Genomic DNA, 21,952 nt, shown 5'->3' on the forward strand with positions numbered 1-21,952 from the left:
GGCTGGGAAAGAGCTCTTACCCCGCATCTGAATCCCAAGACCCCCACACATCTGGATCACCTGAGCCCTCTCGTCACTCGGGTTAGCCTTTTTGACCGACTGGGAGCGACACGTGAAAATGTGTTTGAAGAGACCCCAGTGTGGTCGACAACCCAAGAAGTTTTCGCACAGAGACACGAAAGCAGCAAGATATATGATGGTGTTGGGGGTAAAGTGATGAAGTTGTGCTCCAAAGAAATTCAAGAAAGCCCTGAAAAAAGGATGCGGAGGCAGAGAAAATCCACGGTCGATGTGAGTGGCAAGGAGGACGCACTCACCCTCCCGCGGTCGAGGTTCGGTCTCATCCTCCGGGAGCCGCGCCGATCCGTGAGGATCAACCCCTCCTCCGCCAGATCGTCGAGGTCGTCCTGGCTGATCGTTGACCGGATCCAGTCGCCCTGGATCCAGCCGCGCGGCAAACCAGACCGCGACGAGGATCCGCCCCGGCTGGACTTTTGCCCCTTCGCCTTCGCCGTCGCCTTCTTCGCGCGCTCCAGAGCCACCGTCTTTTCTTTCCCCATCGCCGCGGGCGGAGCTCGAACGGAGCGGCGGCGCTGGGGCAGGAGCAGGCGCAGTGGGGAAAACTGAGAAGAGAGAGGAAGAATGAGGACGCACTGTTCAAAAACCCCGGTCTGGCGCCTTATATGGGGTTGCTTCCGAGTGACTGACCTGTAGGCCCGGGCAATCTTATCAAATCCCACAACAGTCGCACACGTGATACGTGGCAAAAAAGGCAGCGCGGGAATCGAGGCGGCCTTGCCTTATCCAGCCCGATTACTGCGGCCTCCTCCGCCCTGCGCGCTTCCCGAAATTCGAATCCCGCGAGATCCGCGGGCAGCAGAACAACTTGTCAGACGAAAGATCTCCACCACATTAGCACTCGGACCTCTTCCAGCGAAAGTTCACTCGATAAAACCAGGAATGGATCAAGGCGACTGAAAAGAAGTTGATGTCACCACCTCGGTTCGTTGATCCAAAACAAGACACACCCGAAGCGCGAAAAATGAGTCGGAAGTATTTTCAACTCCTTCTCCACTAAAACCCTGATCCATTCGGGGGCTAATGACGAGGACATGTACCTAGGGTAGGGTCACAGGCCTGACCTAAGTACCCTCCCCAAGGACATCAGTCTAAAGCCAGAAGCATTCGAGGGGTACCATCACCCACTCGACCAGAAACATTTCCACTCGGAGGAATCAAGATCACTCGACCGTAACAAGAAACACTCGACGGACAGAAGACCTAAAGTCACTCTACACAGCAACGGTCGACCATTAACTCCTAGACTTAATAGCCATTTATAACACTTTATTACGGACGTTACCAGTAACGCCCCCCTCTTGATGTACCTTAAATCCCTTGTAACATGGGCTGGCCGGGGTCCTGGCGCACTCTATATAAGCCACCCCCTCCACATGCACAAGGGTTCGCACCCCCTGTAACACACACGCATATAATCCAGTCGACCGCCTCCGGGCTCCGAGACGTAGGGCTGTTACTTCCTCCGAGAAGGGCCTGAACTCGTAAAACTCGTGCGTACAACTTCTCCATAGCTAGGATCTTGCCTCTACATCCCTACCCCCCATTCTACTGTCAGACTTAGAACCACGACAGTTGGCGCCCACCTTCGGGCTGGTGTCTTAGCGACTTGTTGGAGAAGTTGCAATTTTCCTGATCCCCATCAGCATGGTTTCAGGCGGAGGATTGGCCGAGGGCTGCGAGATCCGTCTCTATATCCCTACCCCCCATTCTAGAGGGGAGCGCGGCCAGCCCTGGTCTCCTCTCTCTCTCTCCACTATGGCCCAATAAGGCCCATACAATTACCGGGGGGTTCCGGTAACCTCCCGGTACTCCGGTAAAATCCCGATTTCACTCGGAACTATTCCGATGTCCAAATATAGGATTCCAATATATCGATCTTTATGTATCGACCATTTCGAGACTACTCGTCATGTCCGTGATCATATCCGGGACTCCGAACTACCTTCGGTACATCAAAACACATAAACTCATAATACCGATCGTCACCGAACGTTAAGCGTGCGGACCCTACGGGTTCGAGAACTATGTAGACATGACCGAGAGTCATCTCCGGTCAATAACCAATAGCGGAGCCTGGATGCTCATATTGGTTCCTACATATTCTACGAAGATCTTTATCGGTCAAACCGCATAACAAAATACGTTGTTCCCTGTGTCATCGGTATGTTACTTGCCCGAGATTCGATCGTCGGTATCTCAATACCTAGTTCAATCTCGTTACCGTCAAGTCTCTTTAATCGTTCCGTAATGCATCATCCCACAACTAACTCATTAGTTACATTGCTTGCAAGGCTTATAGTGATGTGCATTACCGAGAGGGCTCAGAGATACCTCTCCGACAATCGGAGTGACAAATCCTAATCTTGATCTATGCCAACTCAACAAGTACCATCAAAGACACCTGTAGAGCACCTTTATAATCACCCTGTTACGTTGTGACGTTTGGTAGCACACAAAGTGTTCCTCCGATATTCGGGAGTTGCATAATCTCATAGTCATAGGAACATGTATAAGTCATGAAGAAAGAAATAGCAATAAACTAAACGATCAAATGCTAAGCTAACGGAATGGGTCAAGTCAATCACATCATTCTCTAATGATGTGATCCCGTTAATCAAATGACAACTCATGTCTATGGCTAGGAAACTTAACCATCTTTGATTCAACGAGCTGGTCAAGTAGAGGCATACTAGTGACACTTTGTTTGTCTATGTATTCACATATGTACTAAGTTTCCGGTTAATACAATTCTAGCATGAATAATAAACATTTATCATGATATAAGGAAATATAAATAACAACTTTATTATTGCCCCTAGGGCATATTTCCTTCAGGGAGAAGAGGCGCTGGGGGAGCCGGCACAGGGAGGAGGGGAGTTGCGCGCGGGCGGCGCAGGGGGGAATCGGGAGGCGGCGCTGGAAACGAACGGCGCAGGGGGGAGGCGGGCACCGGTCCAGCGGCAAGCCCTAAAGAGGGTGGCTGCCAGCAGGCCAGCTGGACCTGGGCCAGAGCCTGCGGGGGAGGGGGACGGCGCAGAGAACGGTGGGCTAGCCACAGGCCACCGAAGCCCAGGTGACTCCCCCGTCCCAGCCAGCCCAATAGGCCTGGGACGGCCCATCCCGTCCAGAGAGGAGGGAGGGGAAGGAGCTAGGGTTTCCCGAACCCTCGCCGCCGCCGCCGATGAGATGCCGGCCGGAGCCGCCGCGGACGGTCGAAAGGCATGAAAAGCAAGGCCCCGGGGAACCACCACGTCCGTCGCCGAAGGGGACCACACCGGAACGCATACGCCGGGGAGCGACACCGGCGAGGGGCGGCGCCAAGACACTGCGGCACGACCGACGTCCGCCCTTCCGGCCACCCTCCCCCCCCCCCCAAAGCACGGGCTCGGGCCCCACCGCCGCGTCAACCGGCCTAGCGGCGCGCAACCGGCGACGATGGGGAAGGTGGTGCGCGGTGGGCACAAGGCCGCAGCGGCAAGGGAAGGGGGAGGAGGGTAAGCGGGGACGGCAACCCCAATTCCGGCGCGGCGACCTACGCGAGCCGGTCACCAAACCGGCGAGCATGACGGGGACGGCCCGTCGCTGCCGCAGTGGCCTCGGCCATGTCTTCCTCGGTCGCCCAATCGGCCCAGCATTCATGTTCAGGCAACGCTAGGGCGAGGGGAGGGGCAGAGGAAGAGACGCCGGGAGGGGGTGAGGCGGCGAGCAAGGGAGGGGTGGGCGAGGCAGGAGGGCGGAGCCGGCGAAGGAGGGCGGCGAGGGCGGGCCGGCCCTGTCGACGAGCGCGGACGCCGCCGCGGTCGCCCGCATGGTCGCCAGCGTCATCGCTTCGCGCAGGGCTCCCTTTCACCCGCATATAGATGGTTGTATCACGACTATCCACTATCTTCTTTGATTGATTCACAGGTGTTACAGATTACAACATATATGCTGAGGGAGTCTGCCGAACGCCCCTACAATAGTGGCACGCAGGTCAGGCGTGGCTAGACTCAGTCATACAAATACAGAGAGTGGTTACAGAATACATGCAAAATACATACACTAACACATAATTGCGCACGCGCACTGAAACCGCAAAAACCCTCATCGCAAAGTAGGCCTTCTTGTCGAGGAGAACCCAGGGGCCGTAGCGGGCGCTGGCGCAAGTGACGACAGGTGGCTGGAAGGAGAAGGCGAGGAAGTATCCCTCCATGTTTCCAGTACTTGCTAGTCGCGGTCGCAAGCGAAGGGCGCAGATTGGATTTTGGAAAGTACTGTACGTACCTAATATATAGTAACAGAAACATTAACTATCTACTAGAAGAACGCCTGTGTGTTGCAATGGGGCCACATTAATTTTAAGAGTTCAATATTAATATTCTCATACATATCAAATGACATTGGCGACCTTTTATACCATCAAATCCTCACACACACACTCTCTCCACTCCCTCTTCCTCTCTCTCTCTCCCTCTCTCTCTCTAACACACACACATATCAATCTTATTGGGTACGGGACCATAATCCATCTATTTTACACACACGCTAGTGCATAATAATATGGATTATGTGTACTATATTTGCCACCACAACTGAGGGAATTAATTTCATGTAAATCGGCCAGCCACAGAATACGCGGAGGAGGTGTCCCGGGTTGGCGTCGGCGCCGTCCGGCGCGGGCCACAGGCCCGCTTCCAAGTGCGTCTGCACGCCGGTCACCCACGCCGGGTCCTTCAAGTGCCGCTTCCACCGCACCAACTCCCAGGGCCACGGCCACGGCCACGGAAGCCGCCCTTCTTCGCCCCCTTGACCGGCCGCGGCCAACGCGGTGCCGCGGCACCCGGCCTCGCCGTCCTCGTCCTCCGGCACCGTCACGACCCAGTGACGCAGCCCAAGCATCGGCCTCGAGAATCAAGAACGCTCGACAACGGAGAGGGAAGGGAAGATCATATACATGTTATAAGAAAGGGAGTTTATTTATTGCTCCCTCGATGTATTGTTTCCTTTGTTTGGAGATTGATTACCATCCGTGAGTTAAGGTAAGGTTAATGTGATTGAGTGATTTTCTGAAAATCAATTATTTGTTTTCTAATTAATGTGATTGAGTGATTTAAGATAAGGTTAATTAATTTAGATTTGATCTTTAGAGATTGTTCGTGATTGATTCTACATTACTAAATAACTTGCGCCAGTATGGAAAGTTCTGATCTGTTCAGATTTCTTTCGTTGTGTGAGAGGGTGACACGAAAATAAACCGATGAAGTGGGGAGAGGGGACGAAAAAAATTTACGAAAAAACCCAGCGAAAGTGGGAGGAGGTACAAAAAACCATGGGAGGTGGGACGAAAAAAAACCTGGAAGAGAGACTACCAACTGCTTCATTAGAAGTAGAGATCCGCAAACCGTACATGACCTCATGTTCATTTCCGTCGTGGACCCATCGGACCCAGCGTCCCTCTCTCCAGGATTCGAGTGTCGCCGCTCCCCCACGAGGCCTGGCCCCGCCATTGCTGGCACCTCGAGCTTGTGGAACATGTTGTCGCTGGCCATGGCACTCCGGATTCTTAAAAAAAAAGGCTATGGCACTCTGGGATGCCATGATCAATTTCCATTGCATGGGGCACGTCGACTGGCTTAGCAGACTAGCTTGAGAAGCCAGGATGAGAAGGAAAACCAAAGGCAGAAGATCTATGGCTGTCATGTTTATTCATTTTCATTCCTTTTTTCAGGGGGAAAAACTTATGATGTATTCACCGTCAATCATAATAGTACAACGAATACTAGAAATAATAAAATTAGAGGTAATATCACTGGGAGTCATAGAACTTGCGTTGCATGTTCACTTTGATGCTAAAACTATGAAAATACGGAATTACAATCATTTAACTTGTCTCCAGGGTGCAAGATACGGTCATTTCTCCCGTATTCAACGTATCCCGAGCTTACATGGCGTGAGAGCATGGCAGAGGCCCACTGTCAGTGACCGGAACCACTTGGTGTGACGCATGCATTTTTTTGCATAAATATCCTTCAGTTTGTATTTAATTTTGAAAAAGCCGCTGATTGGGCCCCACTTGTCAGCACAGCACGGGCGGAAGAAATGGTAACGAAAAGAATGCGCCTAATGGATTCGAGCTACCGACCTCGTGCATGCATACGCATGATCTTACCACTAATCGTTCATAGCAAGACGCGATACAACACACACACATAAAATCACCAAGAAAGGGCAAGGAGAAATACACGTCCAGGATCAATACAACCGCCATTCTTGCCGCAATCCATTGCCGGAGATGATAGAGCACCATTGCCTGAAAGGGCTTTGTGAGTCGATGGAGAGGCCCGCTGCCGGCGGAACCGAATTCTCTGTGGTTGATGTCAGTTAATGGACACATTTTTTTATAGTTTGGCAACTACGACGACCGGGGGAAACTCAAAAATCTCAAGCACACACTTGCAGGAGCCAACCGCTGCACTAAACACAACTTCACGTCAAAGAGAAGATATACTTACTTTTAAAGTGAAAACTCCGGTGATTATATACAGTTCTCCACGTATTGGAAAAAATCGATGAAATTTTATATAATATGGATGAAATTCCATAATACATGTGCATGTGTACTGTCGTGTGCCTTTTCTAATGGAAAAAATCAGTGAAATTCTGTACAATATGGATGAAATTTTGCGCGGTATCATTCTTGAACTTTATGTTGCGTACCTAAAAATTTCAAAATAAATAATATGGTCTGATTTACATATTGAGACATATTATGAACCCCATTGCACTAGTAGAAAAGGGGCCTATTGTCCTAGTTGGTAAGGGCCTTTTGTCTCGGTTTTTGAACCGGGACTAAAGGGTCGTTACTAATGCCCTAACCCTTTAGTCCCGGTTCTTACACGAACCGGGACAGACGGGCCTCCACGTGGCCGGTGCGGCGAGCCCAGGCAGGAGGGCCTTTGGTCCCGGTTGGTGGCACTAACCGGGACCAATAGGCATCCACGCGTCAGCATTTCAGGGGCTGGGGTTTTTGTTTTTTTTTTTGAAAGGGGGGGTTTGGGGGTTTTGGGGGGTTAATTTAGGTGTTTCATATATTGTGTTAGCTAGCTAATTAATAGAGAGAAGTGTTCTTTCTTATCTCCGTGCTTGGTCGACGCTACGTACTATATACGTATGGAGAGGACTAGACACGCTAGCTAGTAATCAGATGAAGGAAACAGAAGATCATCATGAACATATGCATACAGAGAGAAGTGATATCGACCACCTCTCCTTCTCCGAGAGATTGGTCGAACAACAAGTTCTCGTATATCTATCCGACACTACTGGCTACATATATACAATAATTATCTCTTACAATATAATCTCCTAATTAAATTGTAAGAACACAGGGTTCACATAGTATTCTCCGTTTTCAGTGATCACGTGGTCAAGGAAGAATGCCGCCAATTCCTCTTGAATTGCTCGCATACGATCTAGTGCTAGGAGTTCATCCCGCTTCCGAAACATCTAATTTGAAGAAGGGGGTCAATACATATATATATATGAATAAATGAAACTCAACACAAATGATGGTAATAAAATAAAATTGTGAATATTATTGCTTACGCACTTCATATTGTTCGTCAGAGTAGCCCCTCTCAGAGGTCGTGTAGCGGATGGACTCGCAAACGTAGTATCCACAGTAATTATTCCCGGGTTCCTGCCACAACCACTTTACAAGAAATAGAGGTCAATCAAACTGATAAGCAAGCATGCTAAATGGTATTGATGAAACTAGCGCTTGAATCACTAGGAGATGCGCGGAACATGCTACTATAGTACTTACTTTCGGGTTTTTAAATTGCAGCTTCTTCGGCAGTCCCGGAGCTTTTTTGGTGAATTTTCTCCAAACCCTGTCAGACAAAGAAAACAATTACTTGATATCAGAAAATGAATAAAGTTGCTGATATGGTGGATAATGATCGATTTAACTTACTTCTCGAGCATTTGAGTCATGTCCTCATAGTCCTGGGGATCTTTTCGTCTCGAGTCTAAGACGGTTACTACTCCCTGCTCAAGCTTAATCTCTAGGAGAATATAGTGGAAGCTGCGCACGCATGCATAAGTCATCAATTACATTACTATAACCTGGACTAATAAGGGAAACCGAATATGCACAAGACAGTAACACTCACTTGAAGTTGTAAGGAAAGAGTATTATATCTTTATTTTCATTTATTACCAACGATCGTAGCAAGTTGGCCTCGGTATTTTCGGCATGATATTTAACCTCAGTTGCATCTATGAGATTTGTGTTAATGAACCCAATATCACCGATTTGTCTTTTCTTCAATTCGGCGATCTTCAATCTGCATAATATAGTGAGGATAATTATAAATACATGCAATGAAAGAGCTGACCTATATAGAGAGACTTAATGACAGAAGTAGTACTACTTACAGACAGTAGCAAGTGATCGTTGATTTATCGAGAGCCTTTTGATTGAAAAACTGAAAGAACTCCTCAAATGGAACATTCAACAGTTCAATTCCAACGAGGTCATGCTCTGGTTTAACTCTCAGCGTCAAAGTATTCCTCCCCCCAAACTCTCTGCAGGTTTTCATGTACCAATCATGTAATCTTCGCATCATCGTTGTTAGAGATCTTTCATCTTTGACGAGAGGCTTCCCGTAATGGTATTTGTGTTCGTCCACCTCCAAGATATCATAATGTACATCGTCGGGCAGGTAATCTCCAAGATTGCTATAACCGGGCACCATCCTCGAATCATTAGCGACGATGTCGCTAGACACCTTGAGCGGGGGGCACGATTGGTTCGCTTGCTCGCCGAGCTGGGCAATTTTTTCCCAGCTCGTCGTTCTTTTAACCTTTGATCACTGACAGTACTTCCCGACCGCTCCGCTTCGGCAAATGTCTTTGCAATAATGCGCTCATAGTTGCCTTTCGGCGGAGACTTTGGTGGTTTTGTCAGGGCAGCCAGAGTGCGCTTCGCTTTCACCGGATCTACCTTCTCCTCCGGAGGTGGATGTTTATTTGCTTTCACTCCTTCAAAGAAGTTCGTCACTTCGGCTCGCACGATCTTCCTGGTTTCCTCCTCGGTCCTCTCGTATGGTAACTTCTCTGGAGTCTTCAGAGAAGGACCGAATCTGTATTGCCTCCCGCCTCTGACTGTACTGCTAGACACCGGCAGAGCAGACGGAGCGGCTGCGGCTGTCTTCTTTCCTTGCTTACGAGGCGGAGGAGAAGGACTACGACGTGCCGGAGCACCGGAGCGGCGGCGGGTCTCTTCCGCCCTTGCTGACGAGGCGGAGAAGGAGGAGGCTGGCTGCTCTGGCATGCCGGCGCAGGCGGAGAAGGAGGCGGAGTGCCGCCACGCGCCAGAGAAGGAGGCTGAGTGCCCTGATCACTCACCGGAGGAGGAGGCGGAGGAGGAGGCGGAGTGCCGCCACGCGCCGGAGAAGGAGGCTGAGTGCCCTGATCACTCGCCGGAGGAGGAGGCGGAGGAGGAGGTGGAGTGCCCTTACTCGCCGGAGGCGTCCAGTTCGGAAGGTTGATGAGCTCCTTCCGCCATAGGCATGGAGTCTTCAGAGCAGAACCCAGCCGAGTCTCCCCTTCACTGGTAGGGTGGTCAAGCCGGAGGTCCTCAAATCCCTCCGTTATTTCATCCACCATCACCCTAGCATATCCTTCTGGAATCGGCCGGCAGTGGTAGGTTGCGCCGGGTTCAGGAGGTAAAACAGAGCCAACAGCCGCCTTGACTTTAAAGTTCTGCCATTGCGTCATAAGGTGGCAATGTTGAGACTCCGTGATAGCATCCACGGGGTAGCTAGCAGGAGCCGTCAAGACATGCTCCGGCTGAAGCAGCTCGGTGGAAGCCATGCTGCTTCTCCGCTGAGATGGCGGGGTAGCTTTGGGGGTAGTTTCGGCATGTCGATTGGCGTCTCGTTCCTCTAGCGCTTGAACCCTTTCGTGCAGCTTCTGAATTTGGGTCTGCTCCACTTTTTTCCTCCTCTCCTGGCTTTTGTAACTGCCTGCGTCCGGAAAACCAGCCTTCCATGGAACGGAGCCTGGCATGCCTCGTGTCCATCCAGGGTGCTCAGGATTCCCGAGGGCCATTGTGAGCTCGTCGTTCTCTCTGTCTGGAACGAACGTCCCTTGTTGCGCTGCATCGATATAGTGCTGAAGCATCTTGACTGGTATTCTCAAAAGCTCGTCCGTCCAAACGCACCTCCCTGATACAGGGTCCAATTTTCCGCTAGCCCCGAAGAACCAAGTCCGGCGGTTCATTATCTCTGGTTCAATCCCTTTATCAAGTAGATCATTCTCGGCCTTGGCCCACTTAGGTCGGGCTTTGAGGTAGCCACCTGACCCCGTGCGATGGTGAAGCTTCTTCTTCGCAGCATTCTTCTTGTTTGTCGCTGACATCTTCTTACTCTTTTCCGATGTCTTGTGGGCCACAAATGCGGGCCAGTGATCTCTGATCTTCTCATACCGGCCGATGAATTCTGGTGTCTCTTCTTTGTCGACAAACGTTTTGAGCTCATTCTTCCACCTCCTGAATAGGTCTGCCATCTTCTTAAGAGCATGAGACTTGATTAATTGCTCTTTAACTGGCTTCTCCGGATCCTCCTCTGGCGGTAGGGTGAAATTTGCCTTCAGCTCAGTCCAAAGATCATCTTTCTGCATATCATTGACATAAGACACCTCAGGGTCTTCCTTCTTAGGCTTATACCATTGGTGGATGCTGATCGGGATCTTGTCCCTAACAAGAACCCCGCACTGAGCAGCAAATGCTTCCTTTGTCCGGATGGGTTCAATCGGTTGGCCGTCGCTCACGATTGCTGTGATCTCAAACCTTTCATCCGAGCGCAACTTTCTCTTCGGGCCTCGTCTCTTTACCGAAGTTGTGCTTGATCCGGAGGGCTAGAAAAAAGAAAAAAGACGAGAGTTAATTAATATGTGTACATACAAAAACAATGAATGCATCAATTAGCTAGTCATCACAGGCTTAACTAATATATTTACCTGGCCGGACTCTGTTCGGTCACCGGAGCCGTCACCACGGGCTCCTTCTTGCACCAGCATTGAGTCACCGGAGCCATCATAATCATGTCTTTCCTCCTCCACTCTTCGATCACCGTAGCCTGCTTCTTCACCCTGTTCTTCCAGACCATCATTGTCGTTAAGATACGACAAGATATCACCTCCGGCTAAGATTATGTCCCCCAACACCTCTTCTGCTTCCCCGTCTCGTCTGTGCTCCATTGTTTCTGCAAATATTACAACATGGCAATTATTACACAAACATGACAGCAGGTGGATATATTAGTGCAAACGTAGACCTAGCTTATTCCGGGTTTGGGGTGGCCTCGGCAACGCTTCAAGGGTAGGGGCGCGGCGGGAGGGGGTAGGAGACCGACATCGTTTTTCTAGGGTTTGGGTGTCCTCGAGAGTTTTGGTCGAGCGAGAGGGCCGAGGGGTGCTCCCGTGGTATAAGTTATCACGGTCGAAGTTATCCGGGAGGGGGTTATATCGACAACGACGACCATACATGGGAAAATAATGTTATTGGGGAGGGGGTAGGTCGAACCCCCCCCCCCCTCGTGTTGAAGTTATCGGGACACGGGGTATATCGACAACGACATATCCGATAAAAAAATAAGAAGACGAAGAAGAAATAAAAAGAGGAGAAGAAGATATTAATGGAGGAGAAGATTGAAGAAGAAAGAAGAAATAAAAGAGGAGAAGAAGAAAGGAATAGAGGAGAAGATCGAAGAAAAAAACAAGAAAAAAAAGAGGAGAAGAAGAAAGGAATAGAGGAGGAGAAGAAAAAATAGAATATCTATTTTTTTCTTCTTCTCCTCTTCTTTTTCTTCTTTTTTCCTCTTCTTTTTTATTTCTCCTCTTCTTCCTCTCCTCTTCTTCTCCTTTCTTCCTCTTCTTATTTTTGTTTTTCCTCTCCTTCTTTTTCTTCTTCTTCCTTTCCTAGCTAGATATATAAAACTTTTCTAAAAATGTAACTTTTGCATATATAAAACTTTTCCATGGATCATCATTTCTCATATATATCTATCTATAGCCACATACATATATAAATGGAAAAAATGCTATGAACAAAAATACATATGTACTTGGTAAATATTCTATGAACATCGTTTCTCATATATATCAATGCATACATCCATGGATCATCATTGCTCATATATCCATAGTCATATATAAAAAATTTCTGTATATAAACAAAAAACTTTCTATGAACAAAAAAACATTTTTGACATATTTAGCACATTCTAAATTTTCCTAACTCTTTTACAACCACAAAAATTACTCCAACTTCATGACAGTACCCACACTCAGAGAACATATATAGATAAAACTTTTCTAAAAATCTAACTTTTGCATATATGTATTTTTAAAACATCATTACAATTGAAAAAATACATACATAAAAAAATACATATATCTAAAAAATACATCGGGGCAGGAGCGGCGCGCGAGCGAGGGCGCGGCGACGGCGAGGGTGACGGCGACGACGGGCGAGGGCGCGGGGCAGGGGCGGCGCGCGTCGGGGCAGGGATGGCGCGCGGCGACGACGTCGGGCGAGGGCGCGGCGACGGCGAGGGCGCGGGCAACGGCGACGACGGGCGCGGGCGACGGCGACGGCGGCGTCGGGGCAGCCTGGCGGCGTCGATGTCGTCGAGGGTTCGTCAGGGGCAACTGCGAGATGAAGATGAAAATTTTCACAAGTGTTGGTTATATACCCAGAGCTTTGGTCCCGGTTCGTGGCACCAACCGGGACCAATGCCCCCCTTTAGTCCCGGTTGGTGCCACCAACCAGGACCAAAGGTCTCTTTTCAGCAGCCCAAAGGGCGGGAAGCGGCGGCCTTTGGTCCCGATTGGTGGCACCAACCGGGATTAAAGGGGGGCATTGGTTCCGGTTGGTGCCACGAACCGGGACCAAAGGTGTGCATTGGTCCCGGTTCGTGGCACCAACCGGGACCAATGTCCTGCGCCTGCCAAAGCCGCGGTGCGGTGGGATGTTTAGTCCCACCTCGCTAGCCGAGGAGCGGCAGGACCTGTTTATAAGCCCTGCCCCGCCATCTCCATTGAACTCCTCTGAACTGCAGGCCTCTGGGCCTAATCTTGCAATGCTATGCCTGTGGGCCAGCTGGGCCTTCTGCGGGCCTGAATCCTGGCCCATGGATGGGTTTCTTGTCGTATTCAGGCCGTGGTGGCCCAGTAGGTGGCATTTTTTATTTTTCCCAGTTTTTTTGTTTTCTTTCTTTATTTATTTTATTTTGTTTCTACTTACAACAAAATACTTATTTATTTTATTTTGTTTTGTTTCTAATTACTTATTTATTTTACTTTATGATAATTCTTTTTGCTATTAAAGTTTCTATCAACAAAAGTTCTTTATGAAAATTCTTTTTGCTTTTAATGATTTTGAACAGAAAATACTTCGATAATTTTAGTTGCATCAATTTTATATGATTTTAGTTTCAATAATACTAGAGGTTTCTTATAATTTTTTGAACAGAAAATACTTTGTTAATTTTAGTTTCATAAATTTTATTAAAGTTTATTTTATTTTGTTTCTACTTATATATTTTAATAAAGTTTATATTATTTTGTTTCTAATTACTTATTTATTTTATTTGTTATTTTTCATGCACCATTTTTCATGCATTTACTAATTATTTTGAGCTATAAGACTCTAAAATTGAAAAGCATTTCAAATAAACTCTGAAAAGGTTGAAAGTTGGCATGGTATCATCATTTCATCCACATAGCATGTGCAAGAAAGTTGAGAGGGTTACGACAAAAACTAGATGCACTTCGTGTACAAAACGGACAATGGTATCATACTCGTCTGTTACAAAGTTGGCATGGTATCATCATAATAGTTGCGGGAGAAAGTTTTCAATTTTTCTTCGCTTGTGTCATTTGCTTATTGTGCCGTAACCATGGATAATCTTCATCGTTTATCAGGATGCTTGGGTCAGCCTTGACTTTGAAGGGAGGAATTTCATGAAACTTTTCATAATCTTCAGACATGTGTGTCTTGCCCTCCACTCCCACAATGTCCCTTTTTCCTGAAAGAACTATGTGGCGCTTTGGCTCATCGTATGATGTATTCGCTTCCTTATCTTTTCTTTTTCTCGGTCTGGTAGACATGTCCTTCACATAGATAACCTATGCCACATCATTGGCTAGGACGAACGGTTCGTCAGTGTACCCAAGATTGTTCAGATCCACTGTTGTCATTCCGTACTGTGGGTCTACCTGTACCCCGCATCCTGACAGATTGACCCATTTGCACTTAAACAAAGGGACCTTAAAATCATGTCCGTAGTCAAGTTCCCATATGTCCATTATGTAACCATAATATGTGTCATTTCCCCTCACGGTTGCTGCATCAGAGCGGACACCGCTGTTTTGGTTAGTGCTCTTTTGATCTTGGGCGATCGTGTAAAATGTATTCCCATTTATCTCGTATCCTTTGTAAGTCAATACAATCGAAGATGGTCCCCTGGACAACGAGTACAACTCATCACAAACAGTGGTGTCACCTCTGAGACGTGTTTCCAACCAACTGCTGAAAGTCCTGATGTGTTCACATGTAATCCAGTCGTCACACTGCTCCGGGTGTTTGGAGCGCGGACTGTTCTTGTGTTCATCGACATACGGGGTCACCAAGGTCGAGTTCTATAGAACTGTGTAGTGTGCTTGAGACCAAGAATGCCCGTCCCTGCATATTATTGAGTCCGCTCCTAGCATGCCTTTTCCAGTCAGTCTCCCCTCATACCGCGATTTAGGGAGACCTGTCTTCTTAAGGCAAGGAATGAAGTCAACACAAAACCCAATGACATCCTCTGTTTGATGGCCCATGGAGATGCTTCCTTCTGGCCTAGCGCGGTTACGGACATATTTCTTTAGGACTCCCATGAACCTCTCAAAGGGGAACATATTGTGTAGAAATACGGGCCCCAGAATGACAATCTCGTCGACTAGATGAACTAGGACGTGCGTCATGATATTGAAGAAGGATGGTGGGAACACCAGCTCGAAACTGACAAGACATTGCGCCACATCACTCCTTAGCCTTGGTATGATTTCTGGATCGATCACCTTCTGAGAGATTGCATTGAGGAATGCACATAGCTTCACAATGGCTAATCGGACGTTTTTCGGTAGAAGCCCCCTCAATGCAACCGGAAGCAGTTGCGTCATAATCACGTGGCAGTCATGAGACTTTAGGTTCTGGAACTTTTTCTCTGGCATATTTATTATTCCCTTTATATTCGACGAGAAGCCAGTCAGGACCTTCATACTGAGCAGGCATTCAAAGAAGATTTTTTTTTCTCTTCTTTCGTAAGAGCGTAGCTGGCAGGACCTTCATACTGCTTCGGAGGCATGCCGTCTTTTTCGTGCAAACGTTGCAGGTCCTCCCGTGCCTCAGGTGTATCTTTTGTCTTCCCATACACGCCCAAGAAGCCTAGCAGGTTCACGCAAAGGTTCTTCGTCACGTGCATCACGTCGATTGAAAAGCGGACCTCTAGGTCTTCCCAGTAGGGTAGGTCCCAAAATATAGATTTCTTCTTCCACATGGGTGCGTGTCCCTCAGCGTCATTCGGAACAGCTAGTCCGCCGGGACCCTTTCCAAAGATTACGTGTAAATCATTGACCATAGCAAGTACGTGATCACCGGTACGCATGGCGGGCTTCTTCCGGTGATCTGCCTCGCCTTTGAAATGCTTGCCTTTCTTTCGACATTGATGGTTGGTCGGAAGAAATCGACGATGGCCCAGGTACACATTCTTCCTGCATTTGTCCAGGTATATACTTTCAGTGTCATCTAAACAGTGCGTGCATGCGTGGTATCCCTTGTTTGTCTGTCCTGAAAGGTTACTGAGAGTGGGCCAATCGTTGATGGTTACAAACAGAAACGCGTGCAGGTTAAATTCCTCCTGTTTGTGCTCATCCCACGTACGTACACCGTTTCCATTCCACAGCTGTAAAAGTTCTTCAACTAATGGCCTTAGGTACACATCAATGTCGTTGCCGGGTTGCTTAGGGCCTTGGATGAGAACTGGCATCATAATGAACTTCCGCTTCATGCACATCCAAGGAGGAAGGTTATACATACATAGAGTCACGGGCCAGGTGCTGTGCTTGCTGCTCTGCTCCCCGAAAGGATTAATGCCATCCGCGCTTAAACCAAACCATACGTTCCTTGGGTCAGTTGCAAACTCAGCCCAGTACTTTCTCTCGATTTTTCTCCACTGCGACCCGTCAGCGGGTGCTCTCAACTTCCCGTCTTTCTTACGGTCCTCACTATCCCATCGCATCAACTTGGCATGCTCTTTGTTTCTGAACAGACGTTTCAACCGTGGTATTATAGGAGCATACCACATCACCTTCGCAGGAACCCTCTTCCTGGGGGGCTCGCCGTCAACATCACCAGGGTCATCTCGTCTGATCTTATACTGCAATGCACCGCATACTGGGCATGCGTTCAGATCCTTGTACGCACCGCGGTAGAGGATGCAGTCATTAGGGCATGCATGTATGTTCTGCACCTCCAATCCTAGAGGGCATACGACCTTCTTTGTTGCGTATGTACTGTCGGGCAATTCGTTATCCTTTGGAAGCTTCTTCTTCAATATTTTCAATAGCTTCTCAAATCCTTTCTCAGGCACAACATTCTCTGCCTTCCACTGCAGCAATTCCAGTACGGTACCGAGCTTTGTGTTGCCATCTTCGCAATTGGGGTACAACCCTTTTTTGTGATCCTCTAACAGGCAATCGAACTTCAGCTTCTCCTTTTGACTTTCGCATTGCGTCCTTGCATCGACAATGACCCGGCGGAGATCATCATCATCGGGCACTAGTTCCTCTTGATCTTCAGCAGCTTCCCCCGTTGCAGCATCATTGGGCACATCGTCTGGTTCCTCTTGATCTTTAGCAGCTTCCCCCGTTGCAGCATCACCGTATTCAGGGGGCACATAGTTGTCATCGTCCTCTTCTTCTTCGCCGTCTTCCATCATAACCCCTATTTCTCCGTGCCTCGTCCAAACATTATAGTGTGGCATGAAACCCTTGTAAAGCAGGTGGGTGTGAAGGATTTTCCGGTCAGAGTAAGACTTCGTATTCCCACATGTAGGGCATGGACAACACATAAAACCATTCTGCTTGTTTGCCTCAGCCACTTCGAGAAAATCATGCACGCCCTTAATGTACTCGGAGGTGTGTCTGTCACCGTACATCCATTGCCGGTTCATCTGCGTGCATTATATATAATTAAGTGTGTCAAAAACCATTACAGAACATCATGAATAGATAATTAAGTGACCAAATTAATAGAAGTTCATCATCACATTAAACCAAAGTACATACGTAGTTCTCATCTAACAACATATAGCTCTCCGGAGCATCTAATTAATTAAACCATGCATTGAAACTATGTAAAACATTTCAATGCGAAAACAAATGCGATCATAATCGCAACCAAGGTAACAATTGATCCAACGGCATAATGATACCAAGCCTCGGTATGAATGGCATATTTTCTAATTTTTCTAATCTTCAAGCGCATTGCATCCATCTTGATCTTGTGATCATCGACGACATCCGCAACATGCAACTCCAATATCATCTTCTCCTCCTCAATTTTTTTATTTGTTCCTTCAAGTAATTGTTTTCTTCTTCAACTAAATTTAACCTCTCGACAATAGGGTCGGTTGGAATTTCCGGTTCAACCACCTCCTAGATAAATAAAATCTATGTCACGTTGGTCAGCATAATTGTCATAAACAATAAATGAACCAAATAGTTATAAAAAGATAATATATACCACTTCCGAATCATAGACAGGACGAGGGCCGACGGGGGCGGATACCAAAACCATCGCACTATATAATAAGAAGGAATAATAAAAGTAACAAAATTAGACAAGTATCTATCTGAAGTAAGAATTTTTTTTCTTTCAGAAAGAAGATAAGAACAAGAGGCTCACCACGGTGGTGCTGGCGACGAGATCGGCGCGGGCGATCGACGGCGGTGAAGACGGGGACGGGACGTGACGGACCGCTAAACCTAGACAAATCTCGGGGAAAATGGAGCTCGAAGGTCGAGTTTCGAGAGGAGAAAGATTAACTAGTGTGGCTCAGACATTTCATCGAACACCTCATGTGCATAGGAGGTGAGCTAGAGCACCCAAATGCCCTCCCTCGACGGCCAGAAAAAATAGAGCACTGTGGAGTGCTCTGCTGCGGCGATGGGGTATATATAGGCAACTCATTTGTCCCGGTTCGTGGCTAGAACCGGTACTCAATCCGGGCCTTCTGTCCCGGTTCATGCCAAGAACCGGGACCAATGGTTGTTGGCCAGGAGCGAGGCCCATTAGTCCCGGTTCGTGCCTCGAATCGGGACAAATGGTTCCATACGAACCGAGACCAATGCCCACGAGGCCCCGGCCGGCCCCCTGGGCTCACGAACCGGGACGAATGCCCCCATGGGTCCCGGTTCGTGACTGAACCGGGACTAATGGGCTTGCCATGCCCGAACGAAAGCCCTGTTTTCTACTAGTGTTGGCAAAGAAAAACATATTATGAACCCGCAATTTTTTATGATCTGATTTTTTATGGGCAAGCTATTTTGAAAGTGAGGTATTGTGTGCATATTTGCAAAAGTTTATATATAATTTTTTCTATGGGAAGCTATTTTTAAAAGTTTGTATATACAAAGTTTTTGAAGCAATATATATTATAAATTAGGTTTTATCTCTTTATAAGACATATTTTCATTGTGGTCTGGCTCATCTCGTGCAAGCGCGGCGAGCGACCAGTAGGTCAAGGTTCAAACCGCAGTTTTTTTTCTATTGTTTAGATTTTGATTTTATTTCTTTCTTAACAGAATACTTAGCGTCAAGTTGTCCTCACAGAGAGCCATTTGTCTGTAGGCTTCCGATGCGAGGCACTAAGGTAGGTCGTTCTTTCAAACTCCAGCCGCCGTAACATTATTTTTTTACTTTATTTAAAAGGTCCTATATGTACATAAATATAAAGGAAAGTGTGTTTCTGCAAAAACAAAATAATGCATACGTCCAGTCACTGCCAGTGGGCCTCTGCCAAGTTGCCATGCCACGTAAGCGTAGAATATGTTGAATACAGGCGAAGTGACTATATCCGCACGCTCCAGTCAAGTTAAGCGACTGCAATTCCGTATTTTCAAAGTTCTAGCACCAATGAACACTTGATGCAAGTTCTATAACTTCCAGTGATATTACCTCATAAAATTACATCCAGATCCATAGAGCACCTAGCCACAACTACAAGCACTGAAGCCAGCCGAAGACGCGACGCTGTCATCGCCCCTTCCTCGCCGGAGCCGGCCATACCTTATTGTAGTAGACAGTCGGGAAGTCATCGTGCTAAGACCCCATAGAACCAACGCACCAGAACAGCAACCGCTGCCAATGAAGAGTGTAGATCAGAAGGATCTAACCTGAAGACACATGAACATAGACGAACGATGAACAGATCCGAGCAAATCGACCAAAGACAAATCTGCCAAAGACACACCTCCACACGCCCACCGACAATATTGAACATATATTACTTTTATTTCCAATATATTCTAATATCCACAATATTGAACATATATAATATGAAAATATATACATTTTGGCCGGTGCTAGGCGTCATCCGGCTGATGCGAGCGAATCTTAAACCGCCCCCACAGCCATCCGATTCGGATGCTTCTAGCCGCAGGATCAAGCGACACTACGCAACTCCCGTGTCAGCACCACGCAGCAGCTCCCATGGCCGCACCCATGGCTTCAGGTGACGCTGCATTCCAACCTCGCCGGAGCTTTCAACGACGGCCGCGACGCTTCACTGCTACTTCAACGGCGCTTCATTGCATCCTCACCGGAGCTTCGACGACCGCCGCAGCGCTTCATTGTAACCTCGCCGGAGCTCTGACGACCGCCGCAACGCTTCACTGCAGCTTCCACGGTGCTTCATTGCAACCTCGCCGGAGCTCCGACGACTGCTGCAGCGCTTCACTACAGCTTCCATGACGCTTCATTGAAACCTCGTCGGAGCTCCGACGACAGGCGCGGCACTTCACTGAAGCTCCGCTGGCGCTTCATTGCAGCCCCGCCGCACCCGATGGGAGCCGGCGACGCTTCACTGCAGCACAACGTGACGGCGGCGAGGTGCTGCGACGAATCACGCGGTAACGACGAAGATGTTGCGATGCAACACGCGGTGGCGACGGAGATGTTGCGACGCAGCACGCGGTGGCGACGGAGCTCTGGCAGCCTGATGTTGCGCCGCTCCTCTCCAGCTTCCCGATTGCAGCATGTGCGACGAGTGGCGACCCGTCTCCGACACCGTCGTCGTCTGCAGCTCCGGTGGCCACTACCACGCAGCCCCGCGGGATTTGGTGCCGGCGCCCACACCATGCCCACCAGCGCTCCCCTCGCAGCTACGGCTCCCCGTCGAGTGGCAGCCATCGCAGCGCAGCGGCGCCCCCCTGTAGCAGCAGCAGCAGCTCGCCAACCGGGGGTGGGAGAGGTCAGGAACAGAGGCAGTGGCGCTCAGGAAGAGAAGAGAGCAAGGCTGCAGGGGATGGGGGTGAGAGGGGATCGGTTGTGGTGATTGAGAGGAAGTGGACGACTTGGTCTGTGAAAGGATAAGGTTGCGGGCGGTGCGGTGCGTCGTTTCCACCAGACACGTGTCAATCTATCGAGGCGACTTAGAGAAACGAGAAATCAGCCGGCTTAAACAGAACGTTTTTCATACATTTTACGATGAATCTAATGAAATTGATTTGATGTTGTAGATGTTGTTATATTTCTCTATAAATTTTCTTAAACTGGAAGAAGTTTTTTTTTCTTGCAGAAGAAGTTTGACTTAGGACTTGAAGTAAGTTGGAATGGAGGGAATAGTTAAATACTATCCCTAACTATCCCCGCCGATAAAGGTGTCAAAAAGAAGGTATAATTCTTTTTTTCAGATTGATTGGCGACAAGTGTAACGTGGAAATCACCTCCTCATCACACACAACATTTTTATATGGTAAATTTCTGATGTGATGAAAATGTTAGGTAACAACAAAAACGAACAATTCAATAAATGCCACTAGGGAGGTAGCTAGCCGGAGCTTGGGCGTGCAGCATCTGCATATCCATATAAACTCTTATTTTAACCTCTCAGTTCCAAACCAGAAGGTGTAATAATTATTTTTTAAAGTCAAAAGGTTCCTATGTATGACCAAGTTTATAGAATATTATATCAACATTTATAATACCAATTAAATATAATATGAAATTATATGTCATGGTGAATCTAATCATATTGATTTCATGTTGTAGTTATTGTTGGTATCTCGCTCTCTAAACTTGGTGAATTTTCCAAAAAAAATAATGCACCTTATATTAGAATGAATAGAGTAGTATCTACGAGTGCGGCGAATCTGCACCCAGGCTCAGCTGCACCCGCGCTCACGGAAAAAATTAAAAAAAATACTAGAAAAATTCAAAAAATTCCAAAAAAATTGGGGTGGTAGATAATTAGATGCGTGAGGTTCGCTGCGAAATTCAACTCGTTTGGACATTTGAGCAGGTCTGTGCAAAAAAAAACAAAATCAGGGTCTGTGAAAAAGTTTACTGTTCACAAACTGTTTTGACCCGATTTGTCTTTTTTGCCGAGGCCTACTCAGATATTCAAATGAGTTGGAATTTGGAGCGGACCTCACGCATCAAATTATCTACCACCCCAATTTTTTTGGATTTTTTGAATTTTTCTAGTTTTCTTTTTGATTTTTTCCATGAGCGGGTGCAGCTGAGCCCGGGCTCCAGGATGAATTATCGAGTATCTAC

Source organism: Aegilops tauschii, chromosome 4, assembly GCF_002575655.3.
Source record: "Aegilops tauschii subsp. strangulata cultivar AL8/78 chromosome 4, Aet v6.0, whole genome shotgun sequence".
In the NCBI taxonomy this organism is placed as follows: domain Eukaryota; kingdom Viridiplantae; phylum Streptophyta; class Magnoliopsida; order Poales; family Poaceae; genus Aegilops; species Aegilops tauschii.